Source organism: Accipiter gentilis, chromosome 5 (genome assembly GCF_929443795.1).
Source record: "Accipiter gentilis chromosome 5, bAccGen1.1, whole genome shotgun sequence".
In the NCBI taxonomy this organism is placed as follows: Eukaryota; Metazoa; Chordata; class Aves; order Accipitriformes; family Accipitridae; genus Astur; species Astur gentilis.
In genome coordinates this window covers 18,604,166-18,624,169 of record NC_064884.1, presented here as the reverse complement: position 1 = coordinate 18,624,169, position 20,004 = coordinate 18,604,166, and positions in this window count along the sequence as shown.

Here is a 20,004-nt window from a genome sequence, read left to right as displayed (position 1 = left end):
GGCTGTGATGCCCATTAGAAAGCAGAACTTTTTTCACCAGAGAAACAAGCCCTACCCCTCCATGCTCTGCCAAATGAAAGCTCTGAAAATTTGTTTCTCCCCTTAAACAGCAGTGTTTTTTCACTCACTAGCTGCCAGGCTCTCTGATACAGTGATATTTTTTTCTCACTGTATTTAGGACTAAGCAGCTTGGTGAGGTAGAAGCCTATACAACATCATAAAGTAATTACAGCACATAAAATAATTTAAATAATTTCTTTCTTACTTTCTACCCTATACATGAGCAATCAGGTTTTCTTTAGCAACAATAGCTTTTGCCACAACCCTAGGGGCAGGAACCTAAACCATATGTACATAAAAAGGTAACCTCAAGTTTCCTCTTCCTCTCTGATGTGGAATACCACAGGCACATTTAGTCCATTGTCCTTCAAACGTCTTCTGTACACTTGGCTTTTTTCCCCTTTATGCTTGAGAAGACCTCAGAGGCTCAGCTTCAGGGAAGGTAGTAGTTAGACTCTTGTTCATTTCCGTTTGCTGAATTTATGTTGTAGGCTTCTGTTGGGAAACATCATATTGTTTCATGATCTTAGTTTCACATGCAGTGGAAGTACTTGCACTAGCTCTCCTTCCTTCCTAGGAAACCACATTTCTTTGGGTGGCTACCACCCAAAATACCTGGCAGTAAATCCAGAGAACTAGGTAAATTGCAAGGTTAATTATTAATGGGGTGGTGATGATGTTTTCATCCTCCTCTTCATCACACCGTTTTCTCTGGCAAGAAGTTCTGCATTGACAGAATGCACTGGGAAGAAATCAGTCAACATCAGAGGAGTGAACCTGAAACATGAGAATCCCACACTACGCCACTTCATACACATAATGCTGGAAAGTTTTCTCCTCAAGCTGAAAGCACAGCATCTAGAGAGACTCTCTGCTGCTCTAGGAGACCTACCAAGAGAAACATACCATAAAAGCATGTTGCTGAGGTGAGTAGGTGTTAGTCCAAGCCTTGTAAGTTAAAAGCAACATCTCATAATCTCTGCTAAATGTAATGGGTAGTCGAAGTAATGAAGCTAACCCAGGCGTAATGATTAATCTTAGTGTGAGTTGTGACCCTGGCAGCTGCATTCTGAACCAGCTGCAATCTATATAATGCATTCCCAGGAAGACCAGACAACAAGGAGCTGTATTAGCACACAGTGCAGATGGTATGAATGCATGTACCAGCAGACTCAAGCCTAGCCAAGGAGAGCAAAGGTCTTCGTTTACTAATATTCTTAAAAGGATCGCAATTTGTCTAAGATAGTTATTATGCTTATCATAATCAAAGAGCTTGATTTCTAGAATTAATCCTTTTATTGCTAACAAAAAATGTTACCATGAAAAAAGGTTGTTAGAGTGGACGCAGTCTCTGAGCAATGCATCGAATTAGCCATCAGCAATACATTTTTTTCCTTCTCCTCCCCCTACACAGTGTCAGGATCATGTGAAGTCAAAACACTGAATATAGGACAACATCAGTACAAAGCAAAGCAAGCTTAGCTGGCCACAATGGAAACATAACATAGGGCCCCTTGCAAGGTAAACCCATCAAACCAGCATGATTAGGCTAAAACAACAAGAGGATTGTTAAATCAACAGAGAGTATTTGTGCCTTAACCCAGCTCTGTATTTATGAGATTCATTCTAGAGATTTGAATAAGTTAATGCAGGAAGGGAAACCAGGGCAGACAGATTAGAAGTGCTTGCAGGGTCTTTTGGGGAAGATCCATAGGTCTGAAAGCATTTAATGGGTGGATTTTCACTCTGGAAAGGCAATGCCCCATCCAAAGCAAAGAAACAAAAGTGTTTACCTAAATGGAAGCTATCTGGACTGACAAGCCTCATAATGTCTCCTGGCAAGTGCAGGAGAGATAGAATGAGCTTCTTCAGCCTGGGAAAGATCTTTCTCCTGGAGAGCTCTGCTGTCACTCAGCTCCTGACTTCTTCGATCTGTCACACACTTTGAACAGAGCCACTGCTATAGGCTTTCACTGTCTACACCAGTTTCTTCTTCCCTTCCAAGCTGTCAGTTCAAAAGGAAAAGAGCCTGGCAGTAAGCTGGACTTTTCAAAGTTTATCCTCTATCTATTTTTGGTCATGCTCTGAATCATCTTTAAACAGCGACTGCTTATTGAGAAGAGGCAGCTGTACCCATATGGTAAGTTTTGCAGTGCTCAGTACCTGGAGTTTATGCTGCAGGAATAGTGAGATGGCTGATGGGACTAGGGATGTAAAGGTCTTAAGAACTTCAGTGGCAAAGTGGCCGAAGAAGTAGAAAAAGTATTACAGCATTTTGGTATTCAGCCTGCTTGTTGGTACAGTGCAGAGCAGCAGTCTAACACGCTAGTACATGCCTTAAACCGAACAGAGCAGCAAGTTTAATTTTAGGTCTAATGGTTGCTGACAATGAGTTCCTTTTGATTCCATCTTTTGCTTCACTTTAAAATATAGTTTGAAAGGTACTTGACATACAGTTTCAAACCAAAACCCAGCTCCGGATTTCTAATCTATTCTATCATTCCCTCCCAAGTTGCCTGTCACTGCAGCAGCTGAATATCAGCCACCCTCATATTGAGAAGTTCAGGTCTACTTCTGACCTGCACTGCCGTTCAGAATCTGTATGGCAAGTGAGACCAACCGGGAATGGTGCCATAAAATTTCATTTGCTGAAGTGGCTTTTTTCTAAATTAAACTAGTGAGAACTAAGCTGATTCATAGTGGAGTGGTGCATTTTTTAAAACTCCACTTCTATGTATCTAAGCTATTCTCCCGTTGCTTGAAAAACATACACCTATTGATTAAAGCCTGTCCTAATGCACAGTAGCTCTTCAGTAATGCTGCAGTGAGCAGCTGTCAATACAGGGTACCTAGATCATCCAAATAAAATGCAAGCATCTTCAACAGTCATCAAATACAGAGACTGGAGATATTGGTGTAGCAGAACTTGCATGAGAAAACCAATGAAATGTCTTTATTTCTGTGTCCCAGTTTCGGCTGGGATAGAGTTAATTTTCTTTCTAGTAGCTGGTACAGTGCTATGTCTTGGATTCAGTATCAAAAGAATGTTGATAACACACTGATGTTTTCAGTTGTTGCTAAGCAGTGTTTAGACTAAGTCAAGGATTTTTCAGCTTCTCATGCTCAGCCAGCAAGAAGGCTGGAGCGGCACAAGAAGTTGGCACAGGACACAGCCAGGACAGCTGACCCAAATTGGCCAACAGGGTATTCCATACCAAGTGACGCCATGCCCAGTGTATAAGCTGGGGGGAGTTGGCATGGGGGGATCGCTGCTCAGGAACTAATTGGACATCGGTTGGTGAGTGGTGAGCCATTGCATTGTGTATCACTTGTTTTGTACATTCCAATCCTTTTATTATTGTTGTCATTTTATTACTGTTACTATTATCATTATTAGTTTCTTCCTTTCTGTTCTATTAAACTGTTCTTATCTCAATCCACGAGTTTCACCTTTTTCCTTCTGATTCTCTCCCCCACCCCACTGGGTGGGGGGAAGTGAGTGAGCAGCTGCGTGGTGCTTAGTTGCTGGCTGGGGTTAAACCACGACATCCTGCAAGATGGTTTTGGCCCAGCTGGGGACAGTATTTTTCCTGGGTTATGCAGTAGACTGTGCAGGTAACGAGCCTGGCGCTTTTCCCACTCATGGGAGAAAAAAACAGTAGTCAGTAAACTTGAAAAGAGATGTAAAATAAGTTCTTTACACTGAATGTTCCCCACATTATTCTAGGCAACCTTTTGAAGTCTCTCCATCCTTAGCCCACTGTAAAAGAAATGCCAGCATTGTTTTAGCTTCTATATGTTCCCAGGCACTTGCCACAGGAATAACATGAATTCCTGTATTAACCTGTCCTGGATGACAAATATTTGCTGCACTCCACTGTCCCCCAGGAATGGATGTCCCACCAACTCCTGGACCCAAATCTGGAGCCCAGACCAAAAGGGGAGGGATACAGGAAAGTGAGTACAGTCTGAGCCGTGCTAGTTTAAATCTTTCACATTCCCACAGAGTTTCTGGGGACTAAATGGGTCAGGGGCTCACCAAGCTACAGACTCCAAACCCACAGAAAGCTTTTCACTGGGAAACCTGGTCCCCTCCACACAGCAGATAGCCATAAATAGACATACTCCTTTCCTTCCAAGTCTCTTGCAGGTTTTAATGCCTTGCAGGAGGCCCTGATGTTGGTTCTGGGCTCCACCACAACAGAAACAACAAAGGTGGCTACTAGAAAAGATGGCACAAACAAAGGTGCAGTATAAACCAGCACACACCTAAATGAGCTCATTGTTGTTCATTTGTAATATGCTCACCCCCTCGCCCCCCATAACAGCAGATTATTATTCACCTACAGTAACATCTGTTCCTTTGCCAGTGTCTCACTGGTGTCAGAGCTGTGCTGCAGCAACTCCTATATCCCCTTCCAGGAAAATCTCCAGTGAGGCAGAGTATTATAATGCCCTGACCACCGAGAGTTGTATACACCAGATGGATACTACCAACCTGAGCACTTTAAGCACATACATCCTACAAATTAAAGGGATCAGTCAGCCTCAAAGAGGAGTAAGAAATATCATCAGATTTCTGCCAAAAATTCAGCTTCACAATAAAAGCTTCAATGCCACACTTTTGAAAGGCAAAATTGTTTACTTCTGTTAAGATCAGTAATTCTCATTTCTACTTTCTTGCTTTGCTTTTATTTTATGACATGTTAAACTACCAACATTGATATTATCTATTTGCTACTTTAAAATATCAGAGGCCTTTAAATATTTTATGGAAACAAACTAATTGTAAGATTCCAAACTGAATTTTTTTCTGAATTTACTTTTCTGTATTGCCTTTGTGTGGCAAGGTTTTGGTAGCGGTGGGGGTTACAGGGGTGGCTTCTGTAAGAACCTGCTGGAAGCTTCCCCTGTGTCCAACAGAGCCAATACCGGCCGGCTCTAAGACGGACCCAATGCTGGCCAAGGCCGAGCCCATCAGAGATAGCAGTAACGCCTCTGTGATAACATTTTCAAGAAGGAAAAAAGTTGCTGAGACGGAGAACGGCAACCAGAGAGAGGAGTGAGAACATGTAAGAGAAACGACCCTGCAGACACCAAGGTCAGTGAAGAAGGAGGGGGAGGAGGTGCTCCAGGTGCCGGAGCGGAATTCCCCTGCAGCCCGTGGGGAAGACCCTGGTGAGGCAGGCTGTGCCCCTGCAGCCCAGGGAGGTCCACAGTGGAGCAGATCTCCACCTGCAGCCTGTGGAGGACCCCACACTGGAGCAGGGGGATGCCCGAAGGAGGCTGTGACCATGTGGGAAGCCCGCACTGGAGCAGGCTCCTGGCAGGACCTGCGGATCTGTGGAGGGAGGAGCCCACGGAGCAGGTTTTCTGGCAGGACTTGTGACCCCGTGGGGGACCCACGCTGGAGCAGTTTGTGAAGAACTGCAGCCTGTAGGAAGGACCCACATTGGAGAAGTTTGTGGAGCACTGTCTCCCGTGGGAGGGACCCCATGTTGGAGCAGGGGAAGAGTGTGATGAGCCCTGCCCCTGAGGATGATGAAGTGGCAGAAATAACGTGTGATGAACTGACTGTAAACCCCATTGCAGGTCCCCCAGCGCCACTGTGGGGGTTGGTAGAGAATCCGGGAGTGAAGCTGTGCCCAGGAAGAAGGGAGGGGTGGAGGGAAGGTGTTTTGAGATTTGGTTTTATTTCTCATTATCCTGCTCTCGTTGATTGGTAATATATTTAGTTAATTTTCCCCAAGTTGAGTCTGTTTTGCCCGTGATGGTAATTGGTGAGTTGATCTCTCCTGTCCTTATCTCGACCCACGAGCCCTTTGTTATATTTTCTCTCCCCTGCCCAGCTGAAGAGGGGGAGTGATAGAACACCTTTGGTGGGCACCTGGCATCCAGCCAGGGTCAACCCACCACATTTCCCCATGAAATATCTGCCAGTCTCCCCCACCTGAAAGTTTCAGACTCTGCCACAGAAAAGCAGTGGTGTTTCCTGAGCACCTTTGTTCTGTGTATATACAGACACTGCTCTAACCTGTGTAACTTGAATTACTCTCTTTAGCATTTACCAGGGGTTAATGCACCCTTGGCAAGCTGAGCAGGTGTTAAGGTCCTCTGAGAGTTACTCTCCATCCCTGAGAGATGCTGAATTGTCTGCCTGGAAGCCCTCAGCCACAGACATGTTCTCTGTCAGGGCAGAAGAGGGCAATCTGGAAAGGGTAAGCAAAGCAAAGGCACAACTAATGTCGTCCTTATCCCAGGGGGTGGCCAGGAAAATGAGATCTGTAACAGCTAGAACCCTCCACAAATAAGAGAAATATACCTGCCTGGCTGCAGTTCAAGGTCCCATCTGATACAATTCAAGGTGGTGCAAGTAATTTTGTGGAGACCGCAGCAATGCATGCAAAATTCGTTTCACCATTATTTCACTCTTCCATCAGATCAGGGCGCTGAAGGTGAGATAGCAGCAGTTTACCCAGTATGCCCCTCAGTTTCTTCCTTCCTGGCTTTTAGCATCTCATCTGACAGCAAGCTGCCAAAGTTTAAACAATCTCAGAGGCACTCACAAACCATACCCTTTTTTGTTGTTCATTTTACAAAATTAAAAACATTAAACATTAATGTCTCTTGAGTTTCCTTTCCCCCTCAACCCCTCCCACCTCCCAAAGTAAAATATGTTTCTGTGATTCCACATCAGAAGGAAACAATACTCTGTTGTGCCCAATACTTAGTGGGTGTGGGTGTTTTCAGGAACCACTTCTGAGAAGAAGTCCCAGAGGTTATTGTAATCATTCCTTTCACTCCTGGGTACTCAAGCACAGGATTGCCTGCAATCAATTTGCTCTTGCATCCAAGTATTAAACTCCCTGTGTATAAAAGTATCACACACACTTTCTATATTAATCTATGTAGCAATGTTCTGAAGAGTTTTTTGTTATGCTGCAAAGAAATTAAAACGCAGAGAAAAAGCCACTAAAGCCTACTTAAGCATTACCACCAAATACCAAAGTTGGGTTGGATCCTCAACACACTCCAGCCAGCATAATGGAGCAGTCTTGACTGCATTCACTGACTCTTTGAAGGGCAAATTCAGGTACATGTCCCTGTAGCACAGCCCCACAAGCCGACCTTAATCTTACAATAAGGAGGATTACAAAGCTACAAAAAAACATGACAGGAAATTAGAACACATTTAATGTAAAGCATATGAACGGAGATTCTGATTGCTTTCAAGCTCATCTTTTTTTTCACTTCTGTATCAAATATTTGGAACAACAGAAAAAGGTACCAGCACCATAGGCTGCTCTACAACTAGCCCAGCAAGAGGTTTTAAATCCTTGAGCTCTAATCCTTGGAATATTCCATCTGAAACTACCCCACCATTTGCTACTCAGTATTAAATGTACTATTTAGTACTAGCATCTGGGGGAAATGACTATGTAACACAAGGAACATGAGGCTACTTTTTCACTTGCAAATTGGCTTTAAGGAACCCACACCACTCTTCCTACACTGTCCAGCCTTCTCACTCCAAGAGAGAAGGTTTCGCAGGCATTCTGAGCTAGTCCATTCACAGGATTACACACAGGATTTTTCACCTTGCCAACCAGCACTGCTGGATAAATCTTACGTGTGCCTTTGAAGATTTTCAGTCTGGTTAACTTTTCTATGGAGAACCTATGAGCCTGTGAGAACCTGTGATGCCTCAACTACCATCTTTTCAACAATATTCAAAAAGGTTGGGAATGAAGTAGTTCAATTCCACAAATAGATCAGAAATAAATTTTCTACTTCTGTGCTGAGCTGTGCCAACTGTGAGGACAAAAGTCCTATGATATTGTTTCCCCTTCCTGGCTGGACATGCACACAGACTTTCCTACCTCATATGTTAACTTATCAGCTCCAAGTGCCTTCTCCCTGAATGCTCAGGCACCAATTGTAAAATTCACTCAGATACACATGCTGAAGTAAAATGGCTGTAGTGCTTCAGTCCCAAAAACGTACAAAGCTGACTGAAACAAAAGCATTTCAAGATCTGAGTGATTATACACAAAAATTCCCCAAACCAATGAAAATGTACATTCTCTCTGCTCCCTACAACTTGTGGTAACTTGTGCAGGCCAGATTTGATCCAAATATCTTGCAGGGAGATTCCTTAGCTCTGCATTAATCCTTCACATCAACTCTAATCCTCTAAGTAAACTGTTTGCATTTTGCAAGTTTTCATCGTAAATGACACGGAACTTTAGGTTAGAGATAACACAAAACACAACAATGTAAGAAAGGAATAAATAAAGAAAAGCTATTCAGGGTCTGACAGCACTGGATAAGTAAGCAATATGACCCACAGGGCAAACATAAGAACAAGAATGAACATGGGGATATATGTTGCAGGTTTTGTAAAAGGCAATATAGGTTTGGAAGAGCCGTAAAAGCAAGCCACACAGTAAGTAAATGCAGCTGTAACTCAAGTTTTATGAGAGTGATGGATTCCCAGAGTAGAAAAAGAAGCAACTCTAAACAGAAAACTGTAAAAAACACTGGACAGTTCAGTCCTGCTATAGGACATTTGAGTAGATGGAAATGGCAACTGCTTTCCAGCCCCAGGTGATTAGAGTACAAGGTGATAGATGGATGGAAAGAAAGAAAGAAAGAAAGAAAGAAATATGTATATATAAATGGGTAAAATCCTGCAGTCTCTGAGAACAGTGGCAACACTCACAAATGATCATAGCAAGTGCTCAGCACATATACCTACAGGTATAACTCAGTTCCAGAGACTTTACTTACACATTATACAGCTTCCTTTCTAAGGTTAGCTCATCATATTTATTTCTGTTATTTTCTTTTTAGTCATTCTTTCTAACTGACCCATTTATGATAAAAATCCTGCATCATAACAGACTTAGGAATACTTTTAAGACTTCAAAGGAAAACACGTCTTTTATCTGATAGCCTTTCAGTACTATACTATTTTGGTATAATGACAATCTTTATCACGAAAATTTTATTGACAGTGATCATAGAAAAGTGAAGTTCTTCAAACAGGCCATTTTTCAAGGTATTGTAAGGTAATTTATGCATAGTTTTAGGCTAAAACTTGAATAGCTATCCACAAATCAGTATCACAATGATGTTTATTAACTGCTGCATCAAAAGCAAATCTTCTGAATTTGTGAACTTAAAAAGAACATGAATGAGAGAAAAACACTAGCACAGATGAAACAGTCTCAATTCCGTAATAGAGCTTTTCACTTCAGTTTCAATTTTGAGTGTTTTAACTTAAAGAAAGATCAGCACATCTCAAATGTTTATGTTTATGCACCTGCAGCTTAGAAAAGTTATGAATACAACAGGGATTCTCCTGTTACCATTTTACTTTCATCATTCACACATTTGCAGACACAGTCCTTTCAAAACTCCAATGGCAATGACAGTGCTTCCAGCTGCACAGGATCTACTGGTTTTCTGAAGGCCATCGGGACAGACAAAAAAGCGGCCAGGGGGTCTCTTTTAACAGCCACAGAAGTCCCTGACCTTAGGGCTCAGCTCTGCTTACTCTTAAGCTGCTGACTTAGGGCTCACAGAGTCAAGCCCTTAAGTGCTGTATCAACTAAGAATAAGCAGAGGCACCAGAACAGAGAATAGCAATTTGAAAGGCCCCTATACACAAATCCCTTACTTCTGGAGGTACACAAACTCCATCGGTGCACATCAGACAGCCTTTAAGCATGTGGCACTCACTGCTTAGTCTGCTCCGACAACTGTCTGCAGGTTAATGTGTAGAAAAGGGACCAGTCTCCAGTACATCTCTTCCCCCTCTGGCTTTTGGAGTCAGTACTGTGCTGTCTGCTCATGAACTTTGACATCTAGCAGCACAACTGCCCTGGAAGAAGCAGAAAGCACCCATATCTTTTCTTCCTTTCCTCATTTTTCTGATGAAGGAGCAAATGGTGCGATGGCAGGGTATTCTCCTGTGAGCTGGGAGATGCAAGTTTAATTCCTTTGACGTTGAATTACTACCCAGGCATCCCAGCCCCAGCTGGAGCACCCAACAACATTTTAAAGCAGTACCCTTTGTGCAGTTCATTCACAATGGGGCTATCAAGATCTGTCTCAAGCTGATGGAATCAACTTCTGAGTAAAGTCTACAAATTCTGGAAAGCACGTAAGACTTCTGAATGTATCTTATCCTCTTGCTAGCTCCTTTAATAGCATAATGCTTCTGAGACACTCTTCAGCTACTGTATAGCTCTCCAGCACAGGGCCCTGTTTGAGGAGGCAGGTGTGGCAGCACATCCTTTCATTGGATCTGCCTCTACCCTGGTCCCTGTTTCCACTGCCCTGATGAACACAAAATTCAGTTCAAGAACAAGGATAGCATAATTTTTTCCCTCTTTCTTTCCTCTCATACACACCCCTCTTCTAACTGAAATACAAAGAGTCAAGGCTGCCTACCATACATAGCATCCATCTGGTGTTTTAGAATAGCAAAGTACAGGACTGGTGCTCTATAATGAAAAGATAGTTTTCCATGTCCCAAGACACCATGTCACAGGACACACAGTGCCACAGCACAGAAGGAGACTTCCTTCAGAGTATTTCAAAGGTTGATGTGAAAAGAGAGTAGCTAAAGTAGATTCCATATTAACTAATGTCAGGCCTTTAGCATTATTTGAACATGGGATTTTTAATGCGTGGTTTTATACATCTCTACTTTGTAAAATGAGCACTTTTCAAAGAGAGCTCCAGAATCCTACAGAGCTGTCTTTAGGGGGGCTTTGATCTTTCCAGAGCACCTATCTTGTGTGTCTGTAATTGGTCTAGTTTAACAAGGCTCCATAGCACTTCAAGAAAGAAAAAAAAAAATCCTTTTATTAAGGCTGTAAACCTAAGTGACCGCAGAGACGGAATGTGCTGCTGTGGGTACCCTGTAAATCTCCCAGAAAAAAACAAAAGAAGAATCTCCACGATGAAATGAAATGAAATATTTATTAAACATGTTGCTGATGTCCCAGGTGGTATGAAGAAGCCTTGTGGTATGCTGAAAGGCTTGATCTTTCTAAGTATTATGAATGCCGATTTAAATGATTGGGTGAAAGCTGAGGAAGTTATGGCTGAAATTTTGGCTAAAGATGACAGCTCTGAGTTTCAAGTTGCACAAAGTAGTCTGAGGGATTAAGCCAACAAAACCCACTCAAAGATATCCAGTTTCAAAAAGGGTAATCTTCGAATTGGTGATTCACACTCAGACAATGGTGAGGATTCCTCATTACTCTGACTTTGCCATATTAATCTTACTTTACAAATACATGCAGTGATTTATATCATGTTTAATTAACTGATTGAAGGCTCCTGTGGTAAAATGGCATCACATTAAGCTCTGTCCTTATGGCAAATGCGAATCACATCTTTAGCCTTGCAAGAACAAAATATCATGGGATTCACTGATGACAGGATGTAGGAATCGAAATAAGGTCCCTCCTGTTGTTTGAGAATCCAGTGAGGGTGGTTGCCATATGCTCATCATTTCCAAGGGAAAAAAATGACAGGATAGAAGAAAGAACTGCTCTAGTTCTTCCAATATGTTCAAATCTCAGATGAAAATGATTGTACAGCAGTTCTGTACTGAGGCCAAGTTTTACATGAAAGTGCATAGCAAACTTTCAGAAAGCTTATAATGAGAGATCTTTTTAACATGATTTTTTTGTATTTAAATAAACAACTGCTGTGTGAAATGACTCCTTTTTTAAGAAAAAAAAAAAAACAGAAAAAAGAGATGAACTAAAAAAAAAGAGGTTTCTTTGCCAGCAACATAAGACAACATAAAATTAACTTAGCTTTTGCTATGAAGAGTTATTCCCCTCTAGCACTCACAACCTGTTTTTGAAGATAAAAACTACAACTGTTATCGTCTGATAAAATTAGATGGTGTATATAATTTGCTGCTACCATTACCAAGATTAAAAGCCTTGTTTATATTATTACAAAGTTTCTTAAAATTCAGGAAGCGTTTTATTTTTAAAAGCTGTCTTATTAAGAGACCGCATTTTTTTATACTTACAAAGAACCTTACATCCAGTAAATTCTTTAGCAATTGACAAACTGTGTTACATGAGTCACAGTTTGCTCCCAGGAATTCAGTGGATTTTTGCAATTTGTTTCTACGGCAAAGAGGATAGCGGTAGGATGGGAGAAGCAGGTTTCAAATTTTGCAAAGCTTTTATGAGATTTCAGAAATGTTGCCATTCCTCCCTGGGACCCAGATTTTTGAATTTCAAACACAAGAATGAGAGACGGACAGACAGTCTTTAAAAGCTGGGCAGGCAAAGCACTCAGTACTGCCTGCTTTGCTGCTCTCTCCCATTTTACACGCCTTAGGCATCAGGTCTCAGACTAGTCCAACACATCAGGGACACATCAGGTCTCAAGATCTCCTGCTAGCACAGCTCCACTTTGCATAAACAGTTAAATGCACAGCAAGCAAACAACTCAAAAGCTTAGTGTTCAGGGCACTGGCTTTGTAAATCTTTGTAAATTGCACGTTCAAGTCCCTAGGCCCAAACCTTGATTTTCCACATTCCAGGTGAGTGCCCTGACCGAGGCGCTACCTGATACTCCACTCTTGCCATCTCCTCCTGGTCTCGACTAGAAATTCCATCCGACGGCTGACAAATCTCTTCTGATGAAAGTTTCTTTGAAATTGATACCTGCCTGCAAAAAATGTTTGTTTCCTCAAACCAGCCTTTTCAATCAAAAAAGAGAAAATTCCCAACCCCTTCTAACCATTTCACTGATGGGTAAAAGTAAGCCACTTGTACAGCTGGGCAACGGTCAACTCGGCTGGCACATTTGACAGCACAGCCGAAATCAAGAGACAACAGTTTTGCCCACAAACACCTGGGCAAGCCATCATTCCTACAAAATGTGCTGAAGAGATGGCTTTGTAACGCCGCGCTCCTGTGCCCCCTCTTCATCTTTTATCAGAAGTCAATATGCTTCACTACTGCTAGAAACATTAGTATGGTTTTGTGATTAGCAAGGTTATATATGCTTTCCAGTCAGTCACTTCATCCTGCCCCTGTTCAGATCCCTTAAAACTGAGTAGAAACAGGGTAATTATTTGCCCTTTGCAACGTACATAAACTCTGACTCTCATCATAGATCTTTTTAAAAATTTCATCATGAAGCAAACCCCTCCTCCCTTCTCACTGCCCCCATTACAACATTTGATGTTTTAAAAAGTTTCAAATTGTTTTCCAAACGTGAAGCACTAACAGGATATCAAAACCAGCTTGGTTTGTACTTACTTAGGAGGATAACTGCTATCACAATAACTGCAAATAAATGTGTACCATATCATACCTTCTGTTAATAATTTTGAAACTTGCAGTGATTTTAACGCCTGTGCCATTATTCCACAATAATTTGTGATAATTTCTGAAGTACTGAAATGCATTTTTAAATTTAAAATGTCATTTTTAAGATATTTTTAAATCAAGGAATTCAACACAATTCATAACAACTTCCTTTTAGAGAAAAATCATATGTCTAAATATTCTAATAATTCTAACACAACACTAGGAGCAATTCAAAATTGATTGCACGTAGAAGAGCATTTTGACTCTGAACAAACAGATTTTAAGACACAGATATATCCATTTTAATATTCTGAGATTACTTTCACATTCTATATAAAATTAGCTACTTGTAAAAACTATTTTTAATTTTGCTGTTTTAAAAGGCATTTTAAAAGTTTAAGAAATATATATATGTGTAACATAAAATATCCTGAGCAATGTATGATTAACTATTTTTGGCTGTTTTTTCCTTAAAATTTACTATTAACTAAGATTAACTATTTTGGGGGCTAGACTGCATTTCCCTCCAAAAATAGTTTGCATTTTAATTTTTTAATATTTAGAGTAGAGCTTTCAGCTGTGTAAAGTACCTTAAAATATGTGAAGGTCAAAGTAAACCTTCATTTTAAATATTTCAAATTGTTATAGTTACTGCTTTGAGATAATATGACATTTACAGTAATTGCTGAAATTCCAATTACTTTCAGTAAAAGCTGCTTCTTTTGCAAGTTGTTAAAAAATATAAAGATGCATTGGATATTGCATTGCTGGAGACAGATTCTTCAAGTAAAGGCAATTAAATGTGAATTTGATGATACACAATGTACTGGACCAACATTAAAAAGACTTTTCCGTGTTTGACTGTTTACCAGTTTTGTCTTTAAATAAGTCTTCTTTTGGCATGTAATGTATATCTGCTTGCACTAAACATAATTTATGAATATTTTAACACATGTGTACTCAGTGGGGTGTATTATCATACTGATATAAATAGAATTAATGAGCAGTCAACCTGCCACATGTCATGACATATGACAGGGCAGCCAGAGCATGGGAACAATTCTTTCTGTTTCATATTAAAGCTTCTTTTCCCAGTCGAATTTTTGTTCCCAGATGCCAACAGACCTAATTTTCTAAGGACTATTTACAAAAATAGTAAGAAATGACAAACCTGGACTAATTTATTTTGGGTCACTTCAAGGAATGTTTACTTCTATGCTATTTCAAATGTATAAGTAAACACATTAAAGGAAGTGGCTTTTTTCAGTTAAATTTTAGGGATTTCACATCGAGGGGTTTGATATCTGCCTCAACTTTCATTCCGAGCAAGCAGGCATTTTATTTGTTGTTGATTTTAAATTTGTTTCAGTGTCATGTTATCTGTTTCTTCTGTTACGGGACTAGAATATATCAACCGTCTAAATACAAAGATGACATGTACCAGGTAAACAGTTATTCCAATGCAGAAAGAAATACAGATGCAGATAGGTAATATCCTTTTAACCAATTATTCATTCCAGTTTCAAAGGCTAGGTAGCAATCTGTTAACCATGACTAATAAGATTTTTTTTTATAAAGATATAGTGTAAGCTGATAGAACACACGGAATACAAGGCTAGGCCATATTCCCTGTTTGGCACTTTATTTTAAAAGATAAATATTGAACAGTAATATCAATTCTGTTTACAAAAGGCTGCTCAGTCAGTTAAAGGCCAAGGGTCATAATAAAATTAATTAACAAATTAATATCAGTCATATTGCCCAGCTAACATCTAACTAATGAACTTTGACTTGAAATGTTTTCTTTTCAGCAAATACTGCAAATGTTCTTTGATGCTGCAGTGTTGGGCTACTGAAAACAGGAAGGGAGATACATAACCTGCTTTTTCTCCTTTCTGGTTTGAAATTGGAGGGAGGTTATTATTTTACTGCTCATGAATCTTTGAAGTCATGACTCATTCTCTGTCATTAACAAGAAAGTCTCCCAAAGATGGATCTAGTTCAGGTTTTAAGACTTGAAAGAAGTAAGAGACCTTGGGCTCTTATATTAAGGGACAAGGAGACCCTACAAGTTTTTGTGCCTGATGATCTTCACGGCAGGGCAGTAGCACCTCTCTTGGGAAATCCAGCTCTGTCACACTCAAAGAAAAGGGGCACCATCTAGTGCTTTTTTGGAGGAAAAGCTGCTAATACTTGTAAGGGCGTAGCGGGGGGAGGAACACACAAGGGGGAGGAAGAAGAAATGACACTCTATTTTTTTCAAAAGACAAAGAAAACCTGTTGGCTTGTTTCATCTTCCATTTTGAGGCACTGCAGTATTTAGCTCCAGGCTGCAAGTAAAAATTGTCAGCTTTCACAAGGTGGAAGGAAGAAGTCCCAATAGCTAAAATAATATATACAATTTAAAATGGACGGGTGGCTGGTATACAGACATTTTTCTGCTTAATAGTTATTTCTTCTGCCTATTCATACACTTCAACATTTCCCTATCATCCCTTTTCATTATACATTCTCTCTTTTATTCAACTAAAAGAAACCCTTTTTAAGTCATTTTCATTTCACTGGAGACTACACTGTGCTGTTAATGTTCCTGGAAATGTTCTTACAAATAATCTGTCCAGAGATCACCCAACATAACAAAGAGATTCTATGAAAAATGATTTGTAGCACAAAATACTTTACAGTGCAATAAGATCAAGTTAACCACTGATGCTGCTAGGAAAAAGCTTGGGAAGTTTTATCTGATTGGCAAAATAGGTTCATATCTGAGTCCAGGGGAAGAGTGCCCTTTGATAAAATTTCACAGCACTAAAGTCTGATTATCTGAATGATTTTTGAAACCTCTTTGAAAACAACTTGGGAGGGAGAATATTCTTTTTGGCTGTAACTTGGGGAATAGATGATTTTCCAGGATTTGTGAAATAGTAGCTCAATATTGTTTAACTTACTGATACTATGAATTGACAGAAATTGTATTAGTCAAACTAATTAAGTGCTCAGTCAAAATAACCACTGGCTCAATGGTACATCTGCTCCTTGGGAGCCCCAGGTTGGGGATGTTTGTTCTGAACGCCAGGGACTGCTGCCTTTCAGACACCCAGAACAACCACAGCTCTACACAGTGTCAGAGCTCAGGATGTGCTTATGAAGTTGATCATGCCTGTAACGAAACTTTTCACAAAAAAAAAAAGGCAGGTGTAGAGTTAAGGTAAATTGGGAGCAAAAATCAGTAAAAATGTCAGATTCCCAAATCCTAAACTGGGCTAGAAACAACATGCAGGTCCTGGCAATCATTCAGGAGTGCTCTGGTCTAGTGGTCTGACCATACTTGGGAACCATACTTGGGACACACTTGTTCTGCAGCCCTCAGATTTCAGCATGTCAATTCATGGTCTGCCCCACAGATATGCTGAGTGTCCTTGTTTTCTAGTGAAATCGAGAGTTCAGGACTTCTGCTATTTGGACCATGGGTCAAATTGCTTCATTTTAGGCACCCATATTTTCAAATGTCACTATTTAACCCCTCTGTGCCTCAGTTTCCACAATTGTAAAACTCGATAGCTATGCTTACCTTGCATGGGTGTCAGGAAGATTATTTCAAGTCTCTAAAGAACTTAGAAAAGCAGAAGCAAAACGAACTGAATTTACGTATTATTTGTCATTTTTTATCCCATAAAATGGAAGTCAGATGCAGCCTGGACTGTAAACTATAACAAAATGTTCACCTAAGCCTTCCCTATGGCTCTGATGCCAAAGCAGCCAGTGAATTCAGAATGGCTTTGCAGGAAGAAGGCAGCTTCCCCACCTGCTGACCTGGCAACATGCAGGGTAAGTGCTAAGTTAACATCTTAAATAACCACAACCTTTACTAACTGATTATCTTATACATTTCCATTACATTATTTACCTGAACTATCAACGCAGTTCACCGTGTATTTCTGATGATTAAAAAATCCCTCTTTGACAGAAGAATCCCTGAGAGGGAGCTTACTCTACTGGGAAGAAAAAAAAGTTCCCAATAAAAACCTCTCTTTGGGGTTTTCCTTGGTGCAGAATGAACTTCATTAGATTTCAGGCAGACACAATCTTGCCTTGACAGGTTTCACACCTTCTAGAATTGATTAGATGAGCCCATTAGAAAAGTTTACACCAGTCTGTTTCTAAACTTCAAGAATAATGGGACGCTTTACCTATCATATCCCTTTTTAACAAAGCAGCCACTTGCCTCCCATGCTGGGTACCTTCACAAACTCTTAACGTATCTCCAAGTTTTTTGTCTGAAGCTTTCCTTCCCTTGCTCTAAGTGTGCCATTTTTCTCTGGTCTTTGCAGTCTCAGTCTCCTGAATGCTATAGTTCAGTGAAACCCTCTGGTAATGACAGCACTGGAGTGATAATGTACTTTCCTGATTTCCCGTTAATAGTAGCACTTGATCCAGCAATGGGTGCCAGCTCAGTGGCAGAAGGATGCTTTAATATTTTCTTGAGGTAAAAGGACCAGTTCAATTTACAGCCGTGGCTAACTCAGCAGTTTTGCTCCATCTTGGCACAGAAATGAATGTTTTAGTTAAAACAAAGAAAAAAAAATCCCCCTTAGTTTGCTCAGTTTCATGCCAAAGAAACAAAGTACAATTGTTATTTTCTCCCTGAGGAAATGTGTGAAAACTGCATAATGTAATGAAGGGGTTAAAATAATTGAGGGAAAATAGGGAAAACAGAAGGGAGTGAACAGCAGCATTAAAAAGGAAAGCAGTTTGTTTTTCTATTTTAATAAGAGACACATAATCACAGACCATCCAAAAATACGTGTATCCTTGCCGAAGAGCTGCTGATATTCTACATTAACCTTTGATAGCGAGAAGTGTATTACCCCTACTGTGTTCCACAATAAATTATGTTATATCTGGCATCCAAAGTGCTAGGAAGTGTTCAGCCAGCTGGAAGCACCAGATTGGCCTAACATCCCTAACGTTCAGATTATAAATAAAGGGTACCTCATACTGCTAGTATAACAAAAACAAGCAGTGCAGAGGAAGGGCAACTTCCCCCCTGCCCACAGAAGCAAAGGCCGTCAGTTGTGGAATGGCAATACAGGAATTCAAGAGGGCAGAGTTTCTGCAGCGAGATGCAGTCCTCAGCATGCCAAACCTCAGGCAAATGCAGGACTTCAGGCAGAGAAATGAGACTTCTCTGGTTACATCTTTACCGAGGATCTGCATGTAAAAAATGCCAAGGGGAAGTATATCTGGCTCTGCTCTTCCCAGATGGTATAACCACACAAACACACGCTCACACATACACATATCTTCCTACTCTTTAGGCAGCACTGCCTGTTCTCTTTCAGCCGTGAAAATAATTAGCTCAGCCACAACCTCAGTTTCACAGGATGTGGTCAAATGTGCCATGGTGCATGCTTCTCCCACGCTCTCTAATCAAAGGACATTATGGCCATAAATACATAACGGCATTATGATAAAGGTTGAGGAAAACCCTGCCTGTTATGATCTGGAAGGTGAAGATATCAAATAGGAAGAGAACAAAAGATAGTCCCAAGACTCAAAACCCAATGACTGAAAATGGCTGTAAATGGGATTTTTGAAAAGTTTGCAGCGGGTCCAACTGTTCTCAAGGAAAACACTTCATTGGCTTCAGTGGGAGCACAACTGAACCAGTGCTGAGAGGTGCTAAACCAACTCTACTGCTGGAAAAATTAACCTCATCTATTTATTTTAAGGGCTAGACTATGGTGGTCCCTGGTGAGGATGTAATGGGAAGTAGGATACAAGGAGCTGTTCTCCTCACCACTCCTTTTCGGTGGGGGCTGGCCACAGCTGCAGTCCCCGTGCTCTCCTGAGGGCAAGAATTAGCCCCAAATTGGTATATTCCATCTTCATTACTCCAGCTATTATATAAACATGGCTATATGCTTGCTTACTTAAGCTGAAAAATGGAAAAGAGGAACTAAAATGAAGGTTAATAGAGCCGGACAGAGTATTCCCCATTTACCTTGCCGCTGCTTCCCCCTTCTGCCTTCAGTAGATGCCTTCTCTCACAACAGCACTGTTTCTCTCTTTTCCTCTCTTTTCCTCTCTTCTCCTTTCCCTCCTATTTTTCTTTCCCTGGTGCGCTCTTCCCTCGCATTGTTACTGCTGTTGTGGCTGTTTAACTTTGTCTATTCAACATGTAGTTTGAGATTTCTGAAAGAAGACACTAAGACAGGAGCTCTCCTTCTCTGGTCTGTAACACCGTGGGTAAGAGCCCTGATGAACTGTACTAGCAATAAAATCTTTGAAATTTTCAGCGTCTTGTGATGGATGTCATGAGTGAAAGGAGATTGAAATTGGGCAAAGAAATAATGCATGGCCATCAAGATGTCTTTCAACATCTACCCTTCTATCTGTCTACAGTTGGTCTGTGCCACATCCTGAAAATTTTCATTTAATTCCCCTTTAGGCAACTGAGGTGCTGCCTGGAAAGCCTCTAACCTCTTGGGTTTTTGCAGGCCTGGAAGGGTTGGTGAGGTGAAACATATGCCACAGAATAAATCAGATGCCCTGATTTATTTCAGGTACATGTAAGTATTTG